This window comes from Anabrus simplex, chromosome 1 (assembly GCF_040414725.1).
Source record: "Anabrus simplex isolate iqAnaSimp1 chromosome 1, ASM4041472v1, whole genome shotgun sequence".
NCBI lineage: Eukaryota > Metazoa > Arthropoda > Insecta > Orthoptera > Tettigoniidae > Anabrus > Anabrus simplex.
Genome location: NC_090265.1, coordinates 628,085,073 through 628,108,329, shown reverse-complemented (window position 1 = coordinate 628,108,329; position 23,257 = coordinate 628,085,073).

Here is a 23,257-nt window from a genome sequence, read left to right as displayed (position 1 = left end):
TCTAGCTGCTGTAGAATCCTGAAGCTGACGTTGCCATGGTTACGGCCGTTCGTTTCTTTATCCGATTCCTAGAGTAGGGGTAGTGTGGTTCCAATATCTCCATTACGGTTGGTTTTAGGGCCATAAAACACGGTTTTCGGGCCCGAAGGGTTTACCGAGTTTTGTTCTTAGCGTCAAGGGGCTTAAAATGAGCTTTGTCTCGTCCTTGTACGGCAAATTCGATTTCGTCTATATTAGCCTATTATTTTAATATTTTTATATCACCCCCGTCGCCCCCCCCTCGAATTGTTTTGAAAATAAAATACAGCCAATATTACTCACTGGCAATGTAGTTTTCTATAGGTGAAGTAATTTTTAAAATCGGTTCAGTAGTTTTTGAGTCTATCCGTTACAAACAAATATACAAATTTTTCCTCTGTATATATTAGTATAGAAGTATAGATTACGTCTCTACTCATACGATTGACGTCAGGAAGGGCATACAGCCGTAAAACAGGGTCAAATCCACATGTGCGACACACTTCGCACACGCAAACCCACAGGTGTGGGTAAAGCGATAGAAGAAGAAGATACTAATTTTAAAAATTTACCCGCTTTTTTTATTCTTTTCACCCCCTTAAGTGGATTTTCCAAAAAGAGTGTGTTAATTTTTAAAGGAAATTGCAAGTACCAATTTTAACGTCTGTAACTTCATCATTTTTGAGATATATGTATCAGCGTATAAATAATTCAATTCCTTCCTCACTTCTTTTCAACCCCCCCCCCCCTCTCATTAAGTGGATTTTCTGAAAACGAATCTTCCTGTTCTTTCATTTTTAAAGGGGATTCCAAATATCAATTCTCATGTCTGTAACATGTTATGTTTCTGTGATTTATTGTAGATATTCATCTCAGAGACCCTGAAATCTATGGATTCGAAACTGTTTTTAATTCTATATCTCTCCCCCCTCTTTGCTCCCCACCTAAAAGGGGGCTGGACTTCGACTTTAAAATATTCTAGAGTATTACTTTTCAACTCAGCGCCTATGGGAAACCGCCGAAAACCATCTTCAGGGCTGCCGACAGTGGGATTCGAGCCTACTATCTCCCGGATGTAAACTCACAGCCGCGCGTTTCTAACCGCACGGCCAACTCACCCGCTGGGACTCGATTGCAAACGATTTAAAGATAAGATAAGGAGGCCACAGGGCTAGTTACAAATAGAGAATTGTGGCGACGTTTATTAAACTCAGACTTGCAGACTGTATATATTAATTTATATATTGGTATATTGTCCAACTTACACAGCGACTTGGCCTTTCCCCCAACATTTCCACTAATTCTTCAAATTTTTGAGAGAGTTCAAATGTAATAGTTAAATATTAAAATAAGAATTAGAAAGAAGAATTATAAGGAAAATATTAGGTCCTCCAAGAATTGCAGAGTTTTGGAAATTAAGAAGTAACAATGAAATTTACCAGAACGTAGAAAACATATCAGAAACAATAAGAAAAAGGAGATTGCTATTTCTTGGACACATTTACAGAATGGATGACAATAGACTAACTAAACGAATCTTCAAGTACCTTTGGGAAAAGAAATCAACTACCACCTGGATTCAAGAAGTCAAGAAAGACCTGGAAAGGAACAACATACGAGAAGAAGAATTATTGGAAAGAAAGATTTTTAGGAAGAAAGTCTTACAAATGGAAGGATTCCAAGGGAGGAAGGAAAAGAAAACAGGCACAAAGTGGACTGAAGACAGGAAAAAGAAACACAGTGAAACAATGAAAGAATACTGGAAGAAAAGGAAAGAACAACTAAGGAGGAACAATTGAAATTGTAACGTGGTCCTTAGAAGGCCGGAACGCAAGAAGAAGAAGAAGAAGAATTCTACATTTATTCTGTTATGGGTACTTTTGTAAGAAGTTTAGAAAAATACTGAGGAAACCCCACTCTAAAGATAACTGACTACTGTGGTCAAAAATCGAACCATTTACCTTTGCTTTCCTACTTTATCTGTCAGCTGCATGGAATAATAAGAATAAGAATAGCTAAGAGAATACGAATCGATCTGAGTGACTCAGAGACAAGAGCCCTGGCTTTCTGAGACAAGCTGGCGGATTTTATCCCGGCTCAGTACGATGGTGTTCTTCTTATTCTTCCTCCTGGGCTCTTCTAAATTTTCTGGGGTAGGTAATTTGTATGTATTTAGCCCAGTTTTACGTCTGAATGCCTTTCCTGACGCCAACCCTATGCAGAGGAATGAATTCACTATTCCGTGGCTTGTAGTGCGATGACGTGTTGTATGTAAATGTGCATTAAGACGAACACAAATATCCAGCTCCCGAGATGGAAGAATTTACAAGACAAAGTAAAATCCCCCGTCGCAGTCGGGAATCGAACCAGGGGCCTCCGAAACCCATGACGCTGATCATTCAGCCAAGGAGTCGGACAGTCCGATGATATTTGAAGGTGCTTAAATACACCACAGCAACTTCGTGCTGAGAGCTACTGCTGGCACGTAAAAGAATTCCAGCAGGACAAAATCTCTGGCATCTAAACGTCTTCAAAAATTGTAAAAATTGTTAGTGGAAAGTAAAACCACAACATTAATAATGATAATAATAATAATAATAATAATAATAATAATAATAATAATAATAATAATAATAATAATAATAATAATGCCGGGTGAGTATCTCAGACGGTTGAGGCGCTAGCCTTCTGACCCCAACTTGGCAGGTTCGATCCTGGCTCAGTCCGGTGGTATCTGAAGGTGAGCTAATATGTCAGCCTCGTGTCACTAGATTTGTCACGTAAAAGAACTCCTGAAGGACTAAATTCCGGCACCTCGGCGTTTACGAAAACCGTAAAAGTAGTTAGTTGGAAGGAAAGCTTTTAACATTATTATTATTATTATTATTATTAGCATATGTAGTGACTGAAACTATTAATAGACATTAATACTGTGTCTTTTATCTACTAAATAATTTTAAATAATATTTATTAATATTATAAAAACTGATTTTTGAGTAAGTAATTAATAACTAAAATATGTATACCTAAGTAAATTAATAAGGTACTAAAATAAAGTTATTTGAGTTATGATTTGTATTCTTCTTCTTATTATTATATTATTATTAATATTATGTATTTAATATATATGTAATAGTATAATATTGTATAATAAAATAATAATAATAATAATAATAAAAAGAAGAAGAGGAAGGGAAAGATGATGATGATGATCTGGAGTAGAAATGCAACCATGTGATGGTTAATTTATTTGGTCTGTGTATTTATATAGTAGAACGTAGTAGAGGGGAGACAACTGCACGATCATAAAAGTGATGGGGTAAAGAATGCATGACTAAGAAACTGGATACGAGATCTTCGTTGTGAGAAGTGCCACGCCCTTCCAAGGTTCAAACCACTACCCCTGGGGTCAGTCACCCCGAGTGTCTGGGATCGTGCCCTCACCCCCTTCCCACTACCCCCGCTCATCTTGTTGTCTGCAGAGCTCAGAGAAATGGAATAATTCTGCTGTTTTTAACAAAAAAAAATCCAGCGTAGGAAGGAAAAATAAAACACAGGAATAAAATGCATACCACAGACATGCTTACACAATCTTCAACTACCATTAAAAGTGTCTGCTACTGCTTTCTTTTCTTCCTCTCTGTCTTTCTGCCACATATATTTCGCGGTTTGTAAGGAATCTTCTTTACAATCGTGTTTATTTTACGATATTATATTTTCTTTGTTAGAAAACTATCTGAGAAATTTTCTACTCTAGAGTAGACGCAAACAAAATAAGTTAAATGGCTGTCTTTTCGGGATGGCGTGTTTTATTGAGGAGATAACAGCTTTATACGTCCAAACGTTATGCAACTTTCTGAACGACAGAGATAATTTATTTCCGACGTATTTCGTGTTCTATTCTTGACTCCTGACATGAAGTAATTCATGTCTAATAGGAGAATAATAATATAATTTATTGCTGAAAATTCGCAGTTTATTATGTCGTGTACTAACGTTTATATTAGTCAGTGTTTTGTTGTCTCCTGTTTACAGCGTTTCCAAACCATCATAGGATTAAGAACCCAAAGAAGAGAGAAATAAATCTTGAAGGAAAACAGTCACGTGATTGAATATGAAGGACAGTGAAGGGTAATAAAAGCATATCGTCCCTGAAGAAACAATACCGCGTATCTGACAATGTTCTTCCTGACCATTATTTTCCTTAAGACTTGTCAGACCTCCCAGCCACATATGCACTCCGTTAGAACAATTATCGTTGAATTTACTTTCCTGTATCCGTTACCGAAAACCTTCGATATGTTAGTGCGACGTTGAGCCACAAACAAAATAAATAAATAAATAAATAAATAAATAAATAAATAAATAAATAAATAAGAGTGATCAAACCTGAAGCCGTTTATCCTTCAAAAACGATCAAAATACATTATAAAATCTTAAAGGAACAATTAAAGATTGAAAAGAGGAAAATCATGAGATAAATCTTTGGGCCCAGAATTAAAAATGGAATACATTACCCCAAACCCAACTTGGAAATATATTTAAAAATATCTAAACTTACTGATACAATAAGACTGCGACGGATTCAATTTTTAAGTCATATGAAAAGCATGAATAACACCAGACTTACCGGTACTTATCGAATACACATATTTCTGCAAATGAAAAGTACGAGATCAAAATGGTATAAGCAAGTAGGGGAAGACCTCACTGAATAAGGAACAGAAAATCTGCAGGATATAAATGTAATTAGGAAGATTTTCCACACAAGAGGATTTGAGGAAGATGAGAAATCAACATGACGTGCCTGGTAGGAGGAACAGAAATTCCCACAATCAATGAAAATGAAGAACTCTTGGGCATAATAAGAATAAGAATAAGAATAAGAATAAGAATAAGAATAAGAATAAGAATAAATACACTTTCGTCAGCTTATCCCAGTTATTTCTGGGCTCACTGGAGCCACCCAGGCTCATTTTGGTTCTGGCTGGGGGTTTAAGATAGGATGCCCTTCCTGACACTGCGTGATTCCTCAGATAAAATCTAGACTCACGATCGACCGGGATTCGAACCTCAGCCTTCCGGGTAGGAAGCCTGTAGCTAAGCCAATGAGCTAACCACACCCCCGAAATAAATAAATAAATAAATAAATAAATAAATAAATAAATAAATAAATAAATAAATAAATAAATATGTTTGTCTGTGGTGTAGTAGTTAGTGCGATTAGCTGCCATGCCCCGGAGGCGCGGGTTCGATTTCCGGCTCTGCTACGAAATTTGAAAAGTGGTACCAGGGCTAGAATAAATTCCACTGAGCCTCAGGAGGTCAACTGGAATAGGGGGGGGGTGTTCGATACCCTCCTCAATCATCCTCCAAGTGGTTTTCCGTAATTTCTCACTTCTCCTACAGGCAAATGCCGGAATGGCACCTAACTTAATATCACGGCCACTTCCTTCCCTCTTCCTTGTCTATCCCTTCCAATCTTCCGATCCCCCAACAAGACCCCTGTTCAGTATAGCAGGTGAAGCCACCTGGGCGAAGTACTGATCCTCCTTTCCAGTTGTATCTCACGCTCCAGGAGGCGGTAGAGGTGGGATCCCTCGCTGAGTCTGAGGGAAAACAAAACCCTGGAGGTTAAGCGGGTTAAGAAAGACAGACAGACAGACAGACAGACAGACAGACAGACAGACAGACAGACAGACAGACAGACAGACAGACAGACAGACAGACAGACAGACAGACAGACAGAAGAAAATAATCCTATGTTGATGTGCAAAAGAATGAGTAGAAACTTTTGTTTAAACGAACTCTCCTACAGCAATTATGCCCTAATATCGTATTTGGGTACTTAGAAAGTAGTTATTTATTGCTGCAGCTGTAAGAGGAACGTAGTGTATGCGATTTATGGATTAGAACGAAACTTGTTAGAACGATGAATTAAGACACCATCCTGCTGTTGTCATGTAGGCTGTCCACGGGGTGACGAATTGTGTGATTCTGAACAGGAATCTGGTAATTTTACCGTTTGTTCTAATAAAATTAATGGAATTTCAAAAGATAGCAAAATAAACCGAAATTCCAATACCTGGGAGAATTTCTTTCCCGAATGGAAATGAGAACGTGTAACTGTTCCACCTCGTCAAAACACTTGGGGAGATGAAAGTTATTATCTTGGGACACATGAATATTAAATAAACTATTTGTGGCTTGCCCGCAAATTGCCTCGCAAATAGAAACAATTAACATTCCATGGTTCCCCATTTCTCTATGTAATGTTTGGGCGCATTGGTTACAGTTTTAAACAAAACTGTAAACCAAAATTTATATTTACTAGCATAGAGACTTATACTTAAATCACAGGGGTAGGATTTTAAATAATTAACCATTAAGTATCGCTTAAGAAAGAAAATTAACGCAATATTAAATACAAATGAATTTATTATACAAAAAAAATTAGATGAATCGGAAAAGTTTCCTTAAAGCGTGGAGGGATTTATAATTTAATTTACTGAATTTACTTATTGCTTGCTTGCTTGCTTTATCTAATTGAAGCTCACCAATTGCAGCTTTCGTTGACGTCATCTGGTTTCCGTGGTTACTCGTTCTCTTCTTCTCGATGTAGGCTTTGCTCCATGGACATCCTTCCTTCCTTCTCTGATATGGTACGGGCTATCTGGACTAACACTCCCTACTTGCCTAGTCTTTGAATTAGACATTGGCCCTATACTTGTAAAAACTGATCAGCCTTGATCGTAAGAGAAGAAAATTCAGAGATATGAATTTTTCCATATTAGTAGCAATCTCAATCCAACTGAGCTATACTATCTATACGGTACAGACTTGTACCAAAATTCCGTAGACTTGAACTAAACATAGTTCTTCGTCCACAATATTTACTGAATATCACACAAGCCATAAGCTTGTTTCGTTTCTCGTAGATCCGATAACATTACCGCAGCGACAACACATTGTACAAAAGTAACTATGTCACGGAGCGACCACACACTGTATCAAAAATCAAATCACGTCGTTCAAAGTAGATGTTCACAGTAGGAGTAGTAGTGATGGAGTTCACGTAGTTAGGTTGTAAGGTTGTAAGGTAAGTTCTCGTTCTCGTGTTGAGAATCAGTATATATCCGGGCTCACCCCCACTCTTGGTAACAGTTCAGTCTCAAAACTCTTATACAACGAAGTATCTGATTCGATAGATCGAAGCATCAACACCCCTTCTCTTCTTCCTCGACAAGTCCAGAAGGCGTGGCGATGATATGTCTGACCATCTTGCACGCCTCGCGCACGGCTCGCTGTTTACTAGCCTTGGTCATAAAATAAACTCATGACTAACGCAAAATCCCAAGCTTCAAGAATAACTCTCCGTATACACAAACATGAGATGAAATGAAAACAACTATGTCTCAACATATTGACCGTATTTACAACATAATGAATTCTTATCCTGCACAATATAATAATTTAAATACTAAACGATGTTATTATATATACAATATGATTCCAAAAAGCCTTGATTACAAATGATTAACGTTGAATAAATATGTTATTACAAATAATTGCCGATGGCGGATAAACTTGATATCAAATGATATCGCGTAAAATGATATTATATTAAATTAGTAGGGCTGGAGAAGCCTGGACGGTTACAAACGTAGCTATAAATAGAAAGATGAAAATGGCTTTCAGACTATGCCATGGAACTTACAAATCAAAGTCCATATCCATCCAAGCGAAACTAAGACATTATTGTACGCTGGCCAGAGCACAGTGTCTATACGCGGCGAAAATCATGACGAAGGTAACGAACCCAGTCATTGAAAAAAAACGGAAAAGAGATTCCTTAGGAAAAATCCTAGGTCCAAAGAAGTCGCTAAATTCACAACTCATGCTCCGATTGAGACCGAAAGCGTTGAGAAGATAACAACTACTACGAGAAAAAGAAGACTGTCATGGGCACATTAATAGGATGAATCGAAAGAGACTGGCACACAGGATACTAAGTCTACGAGAAAAGTGGAAGGCACAACCTTTATCGCTTCAGGAGGTTCACAAGTACTCGGAAGAAGTGGGGATCCAGAAGAAGCATATAGAAGAAAGAACAACCTTCAGAAAGAAAATTGCGGGGGTGAGGGATGCACCGGAGATTGTCGTCAAGTCACGCAATATCTCGGTTGAAGAGCGACAAAGGAGAATTCAAAGACTTAAGAAGATTTGGAAGGAGTGCAAAAGAAAAGGTATAAGTTTGAGAGATAAAAGATCTGGTGGATTATGTTAACGTGGTCCACCTTAACGAACGAAACAAATAAACCAAGAAATGAGAAGTCTACTCATACCTACTTCATTTCAGTTCTCATCTATGAACTCGAAACATGCATCCTACATAACAAGTCTAATAGTAAAATCGAGTCAACAGAAATGAAATTCATCAGAACAATGAACCAAAAGACCAGAAAGACAAGGTTAGAAATGAATAAAACAGGAAAGAGGATGACATCAAAATACCTGTGATCGAGCTTTTAGGAGGACGCAGGCTACAATAGTTAGGACGTGAAATGAGAATGGACAGAACGAGAACAGCAAGGAATTACTTTGACAGAGAAGCGAAAGGGGAGAGGACTGTAGGGTGGCCAAGGAAACGATGGACAGACACAGTGAAATCGAAAGTCAGCAAGAGGAATGTCAAATAGGAGCACATAGAGGAACAGAAACTATACTTTGACAGAAAGAAGTGGCGAGCGCTGATACACAACACCCGGGAAATTGGAGCTGGGAAATGATGACGATGATAATGATTAATGACATGCACGTTTATATGTAAATGGCCATGATTTTATACTAAATAATGATTTAGCTTGAGATATAAACGATACAGACGTATTTATATCCTAATATTTTGATGTAATATATTTATTTGCTGCACTTATTAGTAAAATAGATTTGTAGAACATGAAATTCTGTTCGTGTTTTCAAAATCTGTTTTTATTTGAAGAGTTTTGTGTAACTTTTAAAAATGGATATCCCAGTATATTTCTTCAGTGCGTATGCAACAACTAATTGCTCCGAGCTACATGTCACTAATTAACTATAAGACTGCCGTTGACTTTATGGCAACATTCATCTTTCACCCGTTTCATTGAAATCTGTCTAGTCGAAACTAAAAAATTTCCAAAAAGAAAATGTGAACCTAGGACCAAGAGGTTCTTCTTAAGACGCCGTTTCCATACGGAGGTTGGCGATCCACGCAGCCAGCTAATATCTTGACAATGCAACATGAACAACTTCTACTGATGTACATTTGTGCCATCTTCGTACCAACGGACCATCTCCGTGTATATTTCCTTCAATATTTAGCTGTAATAATTGATACCACTCGCCCCTCATAACATGCCCCAAGTATTGTGTTTTCCTCTGTTTTATAATAAGTAAAAGTTCTTTTTGCTTTTCCTCCGATGAAGGACCTTGACATTTGAAATGTTTAACATCCAAGGTATGCACAGAGACGGCGGTGCAGATACATTTCAAAGGCATCTGTACGTTTTTCAGTGCTTGGATCCAGGGTCCAGCTTTCACATCCATATAGAATAGGGAATATGTAGCAGCGGATCATGAGGATTCGTAACTGCAGACTGAGATCTGGCCTTACAAAGAATTTCTTCATGGTAATGAATTCTTTCCTGGCCTGCTCAATTTTAGATTTTATTTCTCGTTTGGAATCACATTCGTTAGGCCTCATACAACAATAATCATCATCATCGCTGTTCGCAAACGCTCGTATGTACCCTTCCCTTTGATAAATAAACACAATTTATTTTTATATTAATCTAACAATACATCGCGTTATCCGTCGCCATCGTTGACAGATACTATCAGATGAAGATCTTTGTTAAAGTAACGAGAAACTGTGTAAGTAGTTTGTTGAGCCCGCGGCTCGTACAATCAACAGGCATGTGCAGCCTACCTTGCTTCCTTCTTCATATCAGATGTGTTCACAATGGTGTAATTAAATAAGTCGCGATACGATTTTCGCGAGCGACGAATTCAGTGCTGAGAAGGTGGGTACTTAACAGAACAGCAATACATTGGCAAAAAATTGAATAGCGACGTAAGTCATGTGATTATAAGTTTATATTCGAGAGATGGTCAGTTCGAGTCTCACTTTCGGCAGCCATGGAGATAGTTTCGTGTATATATAGCAACATAGTTAATGATATAGCTGTGAGCTTGTATTCGAGAGATAATGGGTTCGAATACCATCGTCGGCAGCCCTGAAGAAGGTTTACGTGGTTTTCACACCAGGGAAATGCAGGGATTGTACCTTAATTAAAGCGATGGCTGCTACCTACCCAATATTTTCCATACTTCCGTCCCCGAAAACCTTCGATGTGTTAGTGCGACATTAAACAAGTAGTAGAAAAACTACGTTGTCTTGAATATATTTATATGAAGGTATTTGTAGGGGAACCAATTGTAGATGGGACTTATATCTGAGTATAACAGAAGATCGTGATGTCGGTACACATCTGACATACGAGTACAATAGAAGATCATGCCGTATGGACGCATCTGGCATTCGAGTACAACAGAAGATCGTGATGTCAGAACACATCTGACATTCGAGTACAACAGAAGATCGTGATGTCAGAACACATCTGACATTCGAGTACAATAGAAGATCGTGATGTATGGAAGCATCTGACATTCGAGTACAATAGAAGATCGTGATGTATGGAAGCATCTGACATTCGAGTACTATAGAAGATCGTGATGTATGGACGCATCTGACATTCGAGTACAATAGAAGATCGTGATGTATGGAAGCATCTGACATTCGAGTACTATAGAAGATCGTGATGTATGGACGCATCTGACATTCGAGTACAATAGAAGATCGTGATGGCAGAACACATCTGACATTCGAGTACAATAGAAGATCGTGATGTATGGAAGCATCTGACATTCGAGTACTATAGAAGATCGTGATGTATAGAAGCATCTGACATTCGAGTACAATAGAAGATCGTGATGTATGGAAGCATCTGACATTCGAGTACTATAGAAGATCGTGATGTATGGACGCATCTGACATTCGAGTACAATAGAAGATCGTGATGTCAGAACACATCTGACATTCGAGTACAACAGAAGATCGTGATGTCAGAACACATCTGACATTCGAGTACAATAGAAGATCGTGATGTATGGAAGCATCTGACATTCGAGTACTATAGAAGATCGTGATGTATGGACGCATCTGACATTCGAGTACAATAGAAGATCGTGATGTATGGACGCATCTGACATTCGAGTACAATAGAAGATCGTGATGTCAGAACACATCTGACATTCGAGTACAACAGAAGATCGTGATGTCAGAACACATCTGACATTCGAGTACAATAGAAGATCGTGATGTATGGAAGCATCTGACATTCGAGTACAATAGAAGATCGTGATGTCAGAACACATCTGACATTCGAGTACAACAGAAGATCGTGATGGCAGAACACATCTGACATTCGAGTACAATAGAAGATCGTGATGTATGGAAGCATCTGACATTCGAGTACTATAGAAGATCGTGATGTATGGACGCATCTGACATTCGAGTACAATAGAAGATCGTGATGTATGGACGCATCTGACATTCGAGTACAATAGAAGATCGTGATGTATGGAAGCATCTGACATTCGAGTACTATAGAAGATCGTGATGTATGGACGCATCTGACATTCGAGTACAATAGAAGATCGTGATGTATGGAAGCATCTGACATTCGAGTACAACAGAAGATCGTGATGTATGGAAGCATCTGACATTCGAGTACTATAGAAGATCGTGATGTATGGACGCATCTGACATTCGAGTACAATAGAAGATCGTGATGTATGGAAGCATCTGACATTCGAGTACTATAGAAGATCGTGATGTATGGACGCATCTGACATTCGAGTACAATAGAAGATCGTGATGGCAGAACACATCTGACATTCGAGTACTATAGAAGATCGTGATGTATGGAAGCATCTGACATTCGAGTACAATAGAAGATCGTGATGTATGGACGCATCTGACATTCGAGTACAATAGAAGATCGTGATGGCAGAACACATCTGACATTCGAGTACAATAGAAGATCGTGATGTATGGAAGCATCTGACATTCGAGTACAATAGAAGATCGTGATGCCAGAACACATCTGACATTCGAGTACAATAGAAGATCGTGATGTATGGAAGCATCTGACATTCGAGTACTATAGAAGATCGTGATGTATGGACGCATCTGACATTCGAGTACAATAGAAGATCGTGATGTCAGAACACATCTGACATTCGAGTACAACAGAAGATCGTGATGTCAGAACACATCTGACATTCGAGTACAATAGAAGATCGTGATGTATGGAAGCATCTGACATTCGAGTACAATAGAAGATCGTGATGTCAGAACACATCTGACATTCGAGTACAACAGAAGATCGTGATGGCAGAACACATCTGACATTCGAGTACAATAGAAGATCGTGATGTATGGAAGCATCTGACATTCGAGTACTATAGAAGATCGTGATGTATGGACGCATCTGACATTCGAGTACAATAGAAGATCGTGATGTATGGACGCATCTGACATTCGAGTACAATAGAAGATCGTGATGTATGGAAGCATCTGACATTCGAGTACTATAGAAGATCGTGATGTATGGACGCATCTGACATTCGAGTACAATAGAAGATCGTGATGTATGGAAGCATCTGACATTCGAGTACAACAGAAGATCGTGATGTATGGAAGCATCTGACATTCGAGTACTATAGAAGATCGTGATGTATGGACGCATCTGACATTCGAGTACAATAGAAGATCGTGATGTATGGAAGCATCTGACATTCGAGTACTATAGAAGATCGTGATGTATGGACGCATCTGACATTCGAGTACAATAGAAGATCGTGATGGCAGAACACATCTGACATTCGAGTACTATAGAAGATCGTGATGTATGGAAGCATCTGACATTCGAGTACAATAGAAGATCGTGATGTATGGACGCATCTGACATTCGAGTACAATAGAAGATCGTGATGGCAGAACACATCTGACATTCGAGTACAATAGAAGATCGTGATGTATGGAAGCATCTGACATTCGAGTACAATAGAAGATCGTGATGTATGGAAGCATCTGACATTCGAGTACAATAGAAGATCGTGATGTATGGACGCATCTGACATTCGAGTACAATAGAAGATCGTGATGTCAGAACACATCTGACATTCGAGTACAATAGAAGATCGTGATGTATGGAAGCATCTGACATTCGAGTACAATAGAAGATCGTGATGTATGGAAGCATCTGACATTCGAGTACAATAGAAGATCGTGATGTATGGAAGCATCTGACATTCGAGTACAATAGAAGATCGTGATGTATGGAAGCATCTGACATTCGAGTACTATAGAAGATCGTGATGTATGGACGCATCTGACATTGGAGTACAATAGAAGATCGTGATGTCAGAACACATCTGACATTCGAGTACAACAGAAGATCGTGATGTCAGAACACATCTGACATTCGAGTACAATAGAAGATCGTGATGTATGGAAGCATCTGACATTCGAGTACTATAGAAGATCGTGATGTATGGACGCATCTGACATTCGAGTACAATAGAAGATCGTGATGTATGGAAGCATCTGACATTCGAGTACTATAGAAGATCGTGATGTATGGACGCATCTGACATTCGAGTACAATAGAAGATCGTGATGTATGGAAGCATCTGACATTCGAGTACAACAGAAGATCGTGATGTATGGAAGCATCTGACATTCGAGTACTATAGAAGATCGTGATGTATGGACGCATCTGACATTCGAGTACAATAGAAGATCGTGATGTATGGAAGCATCTGACATTCGAGTACAACAGAAGATCGTGATGGCAGAACACATCTGACATTCGAGTACTATAGAAGATCGTGATGTATGGAAGCATCTGACATTCGAGTACAACAGAAGATCATGATGTATGGACGCATCTGACATTCGAGTACAATAGGAGATCGTGATAACAGAACACATCTGACATTCACGTACAATAGAAGATCGTGATGTATGGACGCATCTGGCATTCGAGTACAATAGAAGATCGTGATGTATGGACGCATCTGGCATTCGAGTACAATAGAAGATCGTGATGTATGGAAGCATCTGACATTCACGTACAATAGAAGATCGTGATGTATGGACGCATCTGGCATTCGAGTACAATAGAAGATCGTGATGTATGGAAGCATCTGACATTCGAGTACAATAGAAGATCGTGATGTATGGACGCATCTGACATTCACGTACAATAGAAGATCGTGATGTATGGACGTATCTGACATTCGAGTACAATTAAAGATCGTGATAACAGAACACATCTGACATTCACGTACAATAGAAGATCGTGATGTATGGACGCATCTGACATTCGAGTACAATTAAAGATCGTGATAACAGAACGCATCTGACATTCACGTACAATAGAAGATCGTGATGTATGGACGCATCTGACATTCGAGTACAATTAAAGATCGTGATAACAGAACACATCTGACATTCACGTAAAATAGAAGATCGTGATGTATGGACGTATCTGACATTCGAGTACAATTAAAGATCGTGATAACAGAACACATCTGACATTCACGTACAATAGAAGATCGTGATGTATGGACGCATCTGACATTCGAGTACAATTAAAGATCGTGATAACAGAACACATCTGACATTCACGTACAATAGAAGATCGTGATGTATGGACGCATCTGACATTCGAGTACAATAGAAGATCGTGATGTCAGAACACATCTGACATTCACGTACAATAGAAGATCGTGATGTATGGACGCATCTGACATTCGAGTACAGTAGAAGATCGTGATGTCGGTACACGTCCGACATACGAGTATAACATGAGATTGTAATGTTGGAAGACATGACATGAGTGTAACAGAAATTGTAATGTCAGAACACATCAGATATTCGAGCACAAAAGGAGATCGTGATATCGGACCACATTTGACATACGATACTACAAGTGCAAATGGCGGCTGGCCTGGATAAACTGAAGGGAATTACATAAACGTGATGTGCTGCGGCGCGCAGATGCTGCCTACGATTATATGACAAATTTGTCCCAGAATATGTTACTGTCCTTAGTTAGGTTTCTTGTAACTAGTAACTGTGTGCAAAGAGTACAATAAAGGATCGTGATGTATGGACGAATCTGACATTCTAGTACAACAGAAGATCATTAATTAAGGTTAATTTGTAATTTTAATTGAATTTAGTCGAGTGAGTTTTGAAAATACAAACCCTTATCAAGAACGTGTGACTTGGATGCACCTCGAGTGTTCTCCTACGATAGAGATAACAAGAGTAACAATTATCCAGTGAATATCTAGCTGTTGCTGTTGTGTGAAGGAGAATAAGAGTGTTCAGAGGCCACCAAGTCTGGCCCGCTGACGTGCTCTGCTGACCAACGGGAACACCATAACCGCATTATATGAAACAAAGCCAAGAGCGAGCACAAAGTTTATGATAAGGAGTCGTCCAGGCGCAGCTAATGGTCTGTGGCATTACCACAACTCTTCATTCTCCTGCACCCAACTCGTCCTTCATCTCCTGCGTTAAGTTCACATTTATTATTATTATTATTATTATTATTATTATTATTATTATTATTATTATTATTATTATTATTATTATTATTATTATTATTTAATTACATTGTACATCTCCTGATTGGAGACTTGATTACATACCGTCCCTTACTTCCGAAAAAATCCGCAATTATATAAAGAGTTCAATTTTGTCCGATTTTTTTGGATGAATTATAAGTCCTGGCCTTCGGTTCAGAGGTCCCTGAGATCGATTCTCGGCAGAACCGAAGAATATTAACTACATGTAATTAATTCATTCCTCAGGCTTGGAACAAGGCGTCTGTGTTCATCTTAATACACTTTTATTTCATCTATATACAACTCGCCGTTCTACCCTAGCAACTCGCAGTAGTGAATAAATCCTTCCACGCAGGGAATTCGACCGTAAAACTGGGCCAAATCTATCCCAATAATCTGCCAAAGAGGCTGGGAAAAATTATTGCTACGCGAATCAATCTGTCATCATCAACTTTATTATTATTATTATTATTATTATTATTATTATTATTATTATTATTATTATTATTATTATTATTATTATTATTATTATTAAGAAGCCGGCGTGGCTCAGATGGCACCGCGCCGTCTTCTCACCGCTGGGTTGCGTGGTTCAAATCCCGGTCACTTCATGTGAGATTTGTGCTGGACAAAGCGGAGCCGGGACAGGTTTTTCTCCAGCTATTCCGGTTTTCCCTGTCATCTTCCATTCCAGCAATACTCTCCAGTATCATTTCATCTGTCCTTAATCATTTCCCCAGAGGAGTGCTACAGGCTTCGGCAGTCGGTACAATTCCTATCCTTCAATCATTACATTCCTGACGCTGTCAAATGACGGGAAACCGCCTGTGGATTTTTCAATATTATTATTATTATTATTATTATTATTATTATTATTATTATTATTATTATTATTATTATTTCGTTTAACTTACCGAATTCAACTCTTACAGCTGAAACATACTTTACTCGAGAACTATGGTTCTAGGAGCACAATATTGGAAACAGATTTGAATTCGAATTACAGGCCGTAGTGGAGGTATTTTGAATTTGATATGACTTGCAAGTTCCTAAACAACTACATTTCGTAAATATTATAAAAATTCTCTTAAGAAAATACTTTAAAATCGTTCCTTTTATCGTGAAAACGTATAAATAAATGTGAAGGGATATCATAAAATAAAGTTTAAAATTCATTAAAACTTGTGAAACTTACAACTTTCTAAAAATGTGCCCGCATTTTAGTTTCTTTTCTTCTAAAACGTAGATTTTTAAATAACTAATGAATCGGATAGCCCTTTGGTGAACGGTTAACGTACCTGGGTTCGATTCGTGGCTTGTCCAATGATTTAATTCTAGATTGAGGGCTGTAACATTGTTCATTGACGCACATGATGGCAACCGACGAGCTGCTCTAGAAGGGCAAGTAATACGGGCCAGGAAATTTTCTCGATGATAATCTGAGACTGCATTGTTAACAAGTTATCTGGTTTGGCAGTAGTCAATAAGATCCTTAATGGTATGATCGTACGAATATCACCACCCCGAGGCATGTGGGGTCGTGGGTGCGAACTGCGACACACACACACACACACACACACACACACACACACACACGCGCGCGCGCGCGCGCGCGCGCGCGATGGAGATGATGATGATGATGATGCTGCTGCTGCTGCTGCTGCTGCTGCTGCAGATTTGGCCCCGTTTTACGACCGGATGCCCGCCCTGACGCTAATCCTATGCGGAGGGATGTTATTATTATTATTATTATTATTATTATTATTATTATTATTATTATTATTATTATTATTATTGCGTGTTTCTATGGTTGTTGGTAGTGTGATGTGTTTTCTGAATTTGAAGACGAAAGTGTTGAGACAAACACAAACCACAGTCCCCGAGCCAGGAGAATTAATCATATGCGATTCAAATGACCTATCCTACCGACAATCGAACCCGGGATCCTCTGAACCGAATCCCTCAACGCTGACCATTCAGCCAAGGGGTTGGACTGTTTTATTACGTCTATTTTCTATACATTTATTTCAATGTGTTAAATCTAGAATCTCGAAAGTTTTCCGTATTAGCTACTGTTTGTTTATTTACTTGGGAATTATGGGCTGTCGTGCCCGTCCCCAGAGTCGAACACAGGACAGTTGTTCACTGCGAGGGTCGAACCAATGACTGGGAATGTAGGAGGAATGATATCACTGAGTCCTAATAGAGAGTACAATAAGAAGTTAAAGAGAATGAGGTAATGGAATATATATTGTAATAATAATGTTATTGGATTTACGTCCCACTAACTACTATTACGGTTTTTGGAGTCACCGAGGTGTTGGAATTTAGTCCCTCAATAGTTATTTTACATGCCAGTAAATCTGCCGACACGAGCCTGTCGACCTTCAAAAACCATCGGACTGAGCCAGCTCTGAACATGTAGAATGTAATATTACATTAACAGTATTTTCTTACGTCAGTAGTAAAGGTTCATTATGTTGAGATATAGTGTAGTCAACAAAGGCTCTTGAGATCCGAACCTGTAGATGAGGGGTTTCCAAATGGCGGCCTGCGAAATAATATTTTGCGGCCCGCGAAGGCTTCAAAAAAAGAGTATTTTAAGTATTGTGAAGAAACTTTACAAAATGTACTTCATAGCTCGTTCTAAAATTTATTAATTTTTATACCCTTTATAGATCCAAGTCAGAACTAATCCATTCTTTAATAGTATTTCCTGTTTTTAAGTATTCACTTGAGCTGAATAATTTTTTAAATAGAAAATTAAAATACAAATTTCGGCGGAAAATGAGCCCTCAAAAATGCCAGTGGTAGACCTTAACCATTATAAAAATGGCTATGTATCCATACAAATTCTTTAACTCCATTTTATGCAACGTAGCAGTGAATACTAAGAAATACTTTAATTGCCATTGGTGCAAGAAGCGGTTTCAATTCTTCGCTCTTCTCTCATTGGTAGTACTGGCTGGTACACAGTGCTGCAGGCTCGAATAAATTTTGAGGGAAGTTCTCTTGGAAGTCACGTTGCTGGGATTCTTACAACTGTATATCATTGTTCGCTTCACACTGCTCCCACTAAATTGTCCTTTAAGTTTTGTTTTGACTCCATTATTAATTTTAGTTTGTCTTTCGGTAATTTCTTCAAACTTCTTGTTATTTGTCAAATATTAATTCAAATGAACTGACATTGTTGGGGCTTTTCTTATTCTTCTTCTTCTTCTTCCAAATTGTCCTGGGTATAATAGTGTTTATTTTTTATTTCACTCTTCTATGCAACTAACATTAGTAAACCTTCATTTCAGTTGAACTATGCATATTATTTCACATTGGTATCCCTGTTCTATTTTCATATTACGAAAATTGGCCTATTATTAAAGTACGGCCCGCGACCATTTCTAAGGTTTCCAATGTGGCCATCGAGCCCTTATAAATTGGAAACCCCAGCTGTAGATTAAGCACAGAAATACGGGCACACAGGGTTACAGTTCAATCTTGTCGAAAAGCACCCTTTGATGCATCGAAAAGCTACTCTGTCTAGCTGGTTGGATGTCATTTCAGATGATTTCTTCTTCTTCTTCTTCTCCTACTTCTTGTACTACAGCTTTCCCCTTACCTGTGGTCGCGGGTACGAACTGTGTCGCACAAATGAATTTGGCTCTGTTTTATGTTCGGATGCCCTTCCTGTCGCCAACCGTACGTGAAGGGCTGTAATATTTATTGCGAGAGTCGAACCCGGGACCCTCCGAACCGAAGGCCTCAAGGTTGACCATTCTGCCAAGTAATTGGACGAAGTTGGACTCTCTTCATAAGTATGAACTTTTCCAGAAGTGAGGGGCGGTATATCGGCAAGTCTCCAATCATCGTCAGACATTCTAAGCGGTAGAGGGATTAGCCTTCAAATTCATAAAACACATCACACTACCAACCACCACGGAAAAACGCAATAGTAATCCTTGGACATGCCGCGTATCGAACCCAGACACGTTAACCGTTCAACAAAGAGTTGGCCGATGCATTAGTTATTTAAACAACTACGTTTTAGAAGAAAATGAATTAAAATTCGTGTATTTGTTGGGAACATTTTTTGAGACATGTCAGTTTCACAAGCTTTAAGGAATTTTAAACGGTATTTTATTATAATACTTCACATTTAGACAAATTATACGTTTTCACGAGAAAAGGAGCGATTTATATAATATTTACGAAATGTAGTTGTTCAGGAACTTGCAAGTCATATCAAATTCAAAATATCTCCACTACGACCAGTAATTGAATTCAAATTTGTTCAGAATATTGTGCTCCTAGAACCATAGATCTCGAGTAATGCATATTTCAGCTGTAGAGGAAGAGTTGAATTCAATAAGTTAAACAAAATAATAATAATAATAATAATAATAATAATAATAATAATACAGTCCACTAACTTCTTTTACTGTTTTCGAAGACTATGTGGTTACGTCGCAGGAGTTCCTTTTTCCGCGCCAGTAAATTTGTTGACAAGAGGCTGACGTATTTGAGCACTTTCAAATATCACCGGTTTGAGTCGGGATCGAACCCGTCAGTTTGTGCTTAGATTCAGCGCTCAGCCTTCTGAGCCACTCGCCCAGAGGGGCGTGGAAAGACCTCGTGATAGTTACAGGGATACTGTGTATAGTGTTTGGTTATATTTGGTTGTAGTACTATAAGGCCAAGTAAAGGTAAACTCGTGTCCTCATACCGAGGTGGTGCAGCCCTTTTCAGGCACACACCCATTAGAGGTGAGCTGCATGTACCATTTCAACCACATACCAGCCCTCCTGCCATTCTTAAATTTCTGGCAGTACCGGGAATCGAACCCGGGCCCCCGTGGACGGCAGCTAATAGCACTAACCGTTACGCTACGGAGGCGGCGTAATAATAATAATAATAATAATAATAATAATAATAATAATAATACAGTTACGTCTTAACCTTAGAGGAACTAGAGGCTTGAGAGAAGCCGTATAACGAAACTACGATCTTCTTCTTCAGTACACAAGTGTATAGTACGCTTAGTCAGCCAACTGTGTATATTGTAATTAGTCTACATTAAAGTATATGACGGGACTTCATTATTTCATTCACAAGTAGTTGGATCTTCAAAACCTAATAACGCTCCAAGTCGCTCAGGATCTTACTAGTCTGAAAGCAGGTGTCCAGCAGTTGAGAGTTCATATTCCGATCACGACAGAACTAATTACGAAGAGTAATCATAACAGGGCGAAGTTCGATAAATCATATGTGCTGACATGCCTCGGGAATTGGATCCATCAGAGTGAGCTGGAAGGGGCGAGGTTTTGTGATGTTTTTATGAGGGTTTTTTAATGCAGGAGACTATCCATTTTCTATTAGCTTTTTTCTGTCGTCTATTGCAAATGATCTACTTGTCACGTAGTAACTGTTACCCGTCACCAGTTTTCTGTTATCTTTAATTTGTCGTTAAATTCAGTGTGTGACGGTAAGGTACAGTATGAGTGATACTATATGTACCAGAATATCGTGTTTCCATGGTACGATCTCTGAAACGTGTGCTTGGTAACACTAATTCATCGACGTTGGATTCGTCAGGGTGAGCGGGAGGGGATGAGGGGTTGTGATGTCTTAATGAGAGTATTTTTAACGCAGGAGACTCTCCATTAGCTATTGTCTGTCGTCTAATGCAAATGTAATGCTTTTGGACTTGTTCGTCGGTTTCTGCCGATTACTACAAATGTTGGTGAACTCTGGCGCCCAAATCTCCTCACATTTTAATTATTATTTTTACGGGAATTTCGTGGAACGGAGAGGTGCCGGGGTGAATGGGCGGACAAGGAAATGGCCCGAGCATAACTTAAAGTACTAAATTTTGAAATGTTCTTTCTTTCTTTCTTTTTTAATATACTATAAAATGTGATTGACAGAAGATTTGCGACACACAACAGTTAAAACGAATAACAATGAGCTTGTTAGCTCTGATAACAACAGCAGACTATAAGTCCAAAAATCAGGTACAATAACTGGAGAGAGTTATCTACAAGATAATATGAGGTATGAGCACAATAGCTCTGAACAGGTACACTGTTATAAGAGCATGTTTGCTCCAATAATTTACACCCTAGGAGACTGTGCTCGAAAAGTTACTACAGTCCTGCATCTCAGAGGCACAAGCTTCTTACAACACTATGTCTGATAAACTTCAAATACAGTCACTTCTGATCAACAGCATTTTACACACTCATCTATCAATACTTACAATTTAAACAGGGTCAATGAGTGCTCATACTAAATGGCATTAATGTAGAAATAAAAGGTTTAACACGATCGACCATTAACAAAAGGCTAGGAGGTGAAACACTTGCACAGCTTTTAGGAAAAACTCTTAAAATCTAAATGGGCATATGGTCAGAAGTTGCAGAGGCTGAGCCTATACTACAGGGGGGGGGGTGACTAAGCGAGAAACATTAAATGCCGAAAAGTGTTAAGAATTTAGGTGTTTAGAACATTTTAGTCGCCCTATACCAAATTGAATGGGAATCAATAGAGAGTAATCACACTTTGTTCCCTTAGTTTACATGTTTCCCAGTGGGGATTGAACATTGTCCTTAGACTTGCCGAAAATCTACATTCAAACTATGACTTTATGACTTTACATTAAGAGAAGAAGTTTGAAACCTTCCTCTCAAGTTATCTGTCAGGAGCTACCACATGTTAATAATTTCTGCCATTACCTTGAGTAGCTGGGCCTTTCGGACGATGACAGGGAACCCCTGCCTCCGAATAATATGCCGCACTCACTAGCCCGTGGCGATGAAGATGACAATAGGGCCGTAAAGCGCCCAACTTTTATAGCATTTCTGAGGGGAAGTTTCCAGAACTCTTTTCAGGTAGGCGGAATGCCTGTACACACCCCCAATTTAAATTGGCCAGAGAGAATAAACACAAAATTCCTGATTGGTTAATAACTAAGGAAGAGCGAATCGGTAGGAGTGCCGACGACTGTGTCCGGACATTTGCGGTCATCACAAAAGCACGGACATTTGCGGTCACTCCCCCACCACCAAATTGTTCCTTACTAACATAATTTTTAATCTTAAATATGGAATTGTTTTATGCTATTTTTTACCTAAGCATTATGTGAAACAGCTGATGGTGATTGATAAGCAATCGAAACATGTACTGTAAGTTTTAATGACAAAAATTTAGGCGAAGGCTAAATAATAAAAAAGGAAAGTATCGATCAGGTGGAACCTTTTTCATTAGTTAACTTGATTACAATATCAATACGGAATGAAGTGGATAGTATGTAATATGTACATTTTATTTCGGCTAATATAACATTTCATAAAGTCTTCAACTGTAAATCGGAGATAGAGAGTGCGTTACCCTCTCGAGTTCCCCTTCAACTTGGTTTGAGGTGACTACGATTTTGTAACCGTTTTTCTTTCCTGTAATACATTAAATTAACTTTCATTCGAATCACCTCAGGTGCTTGGGA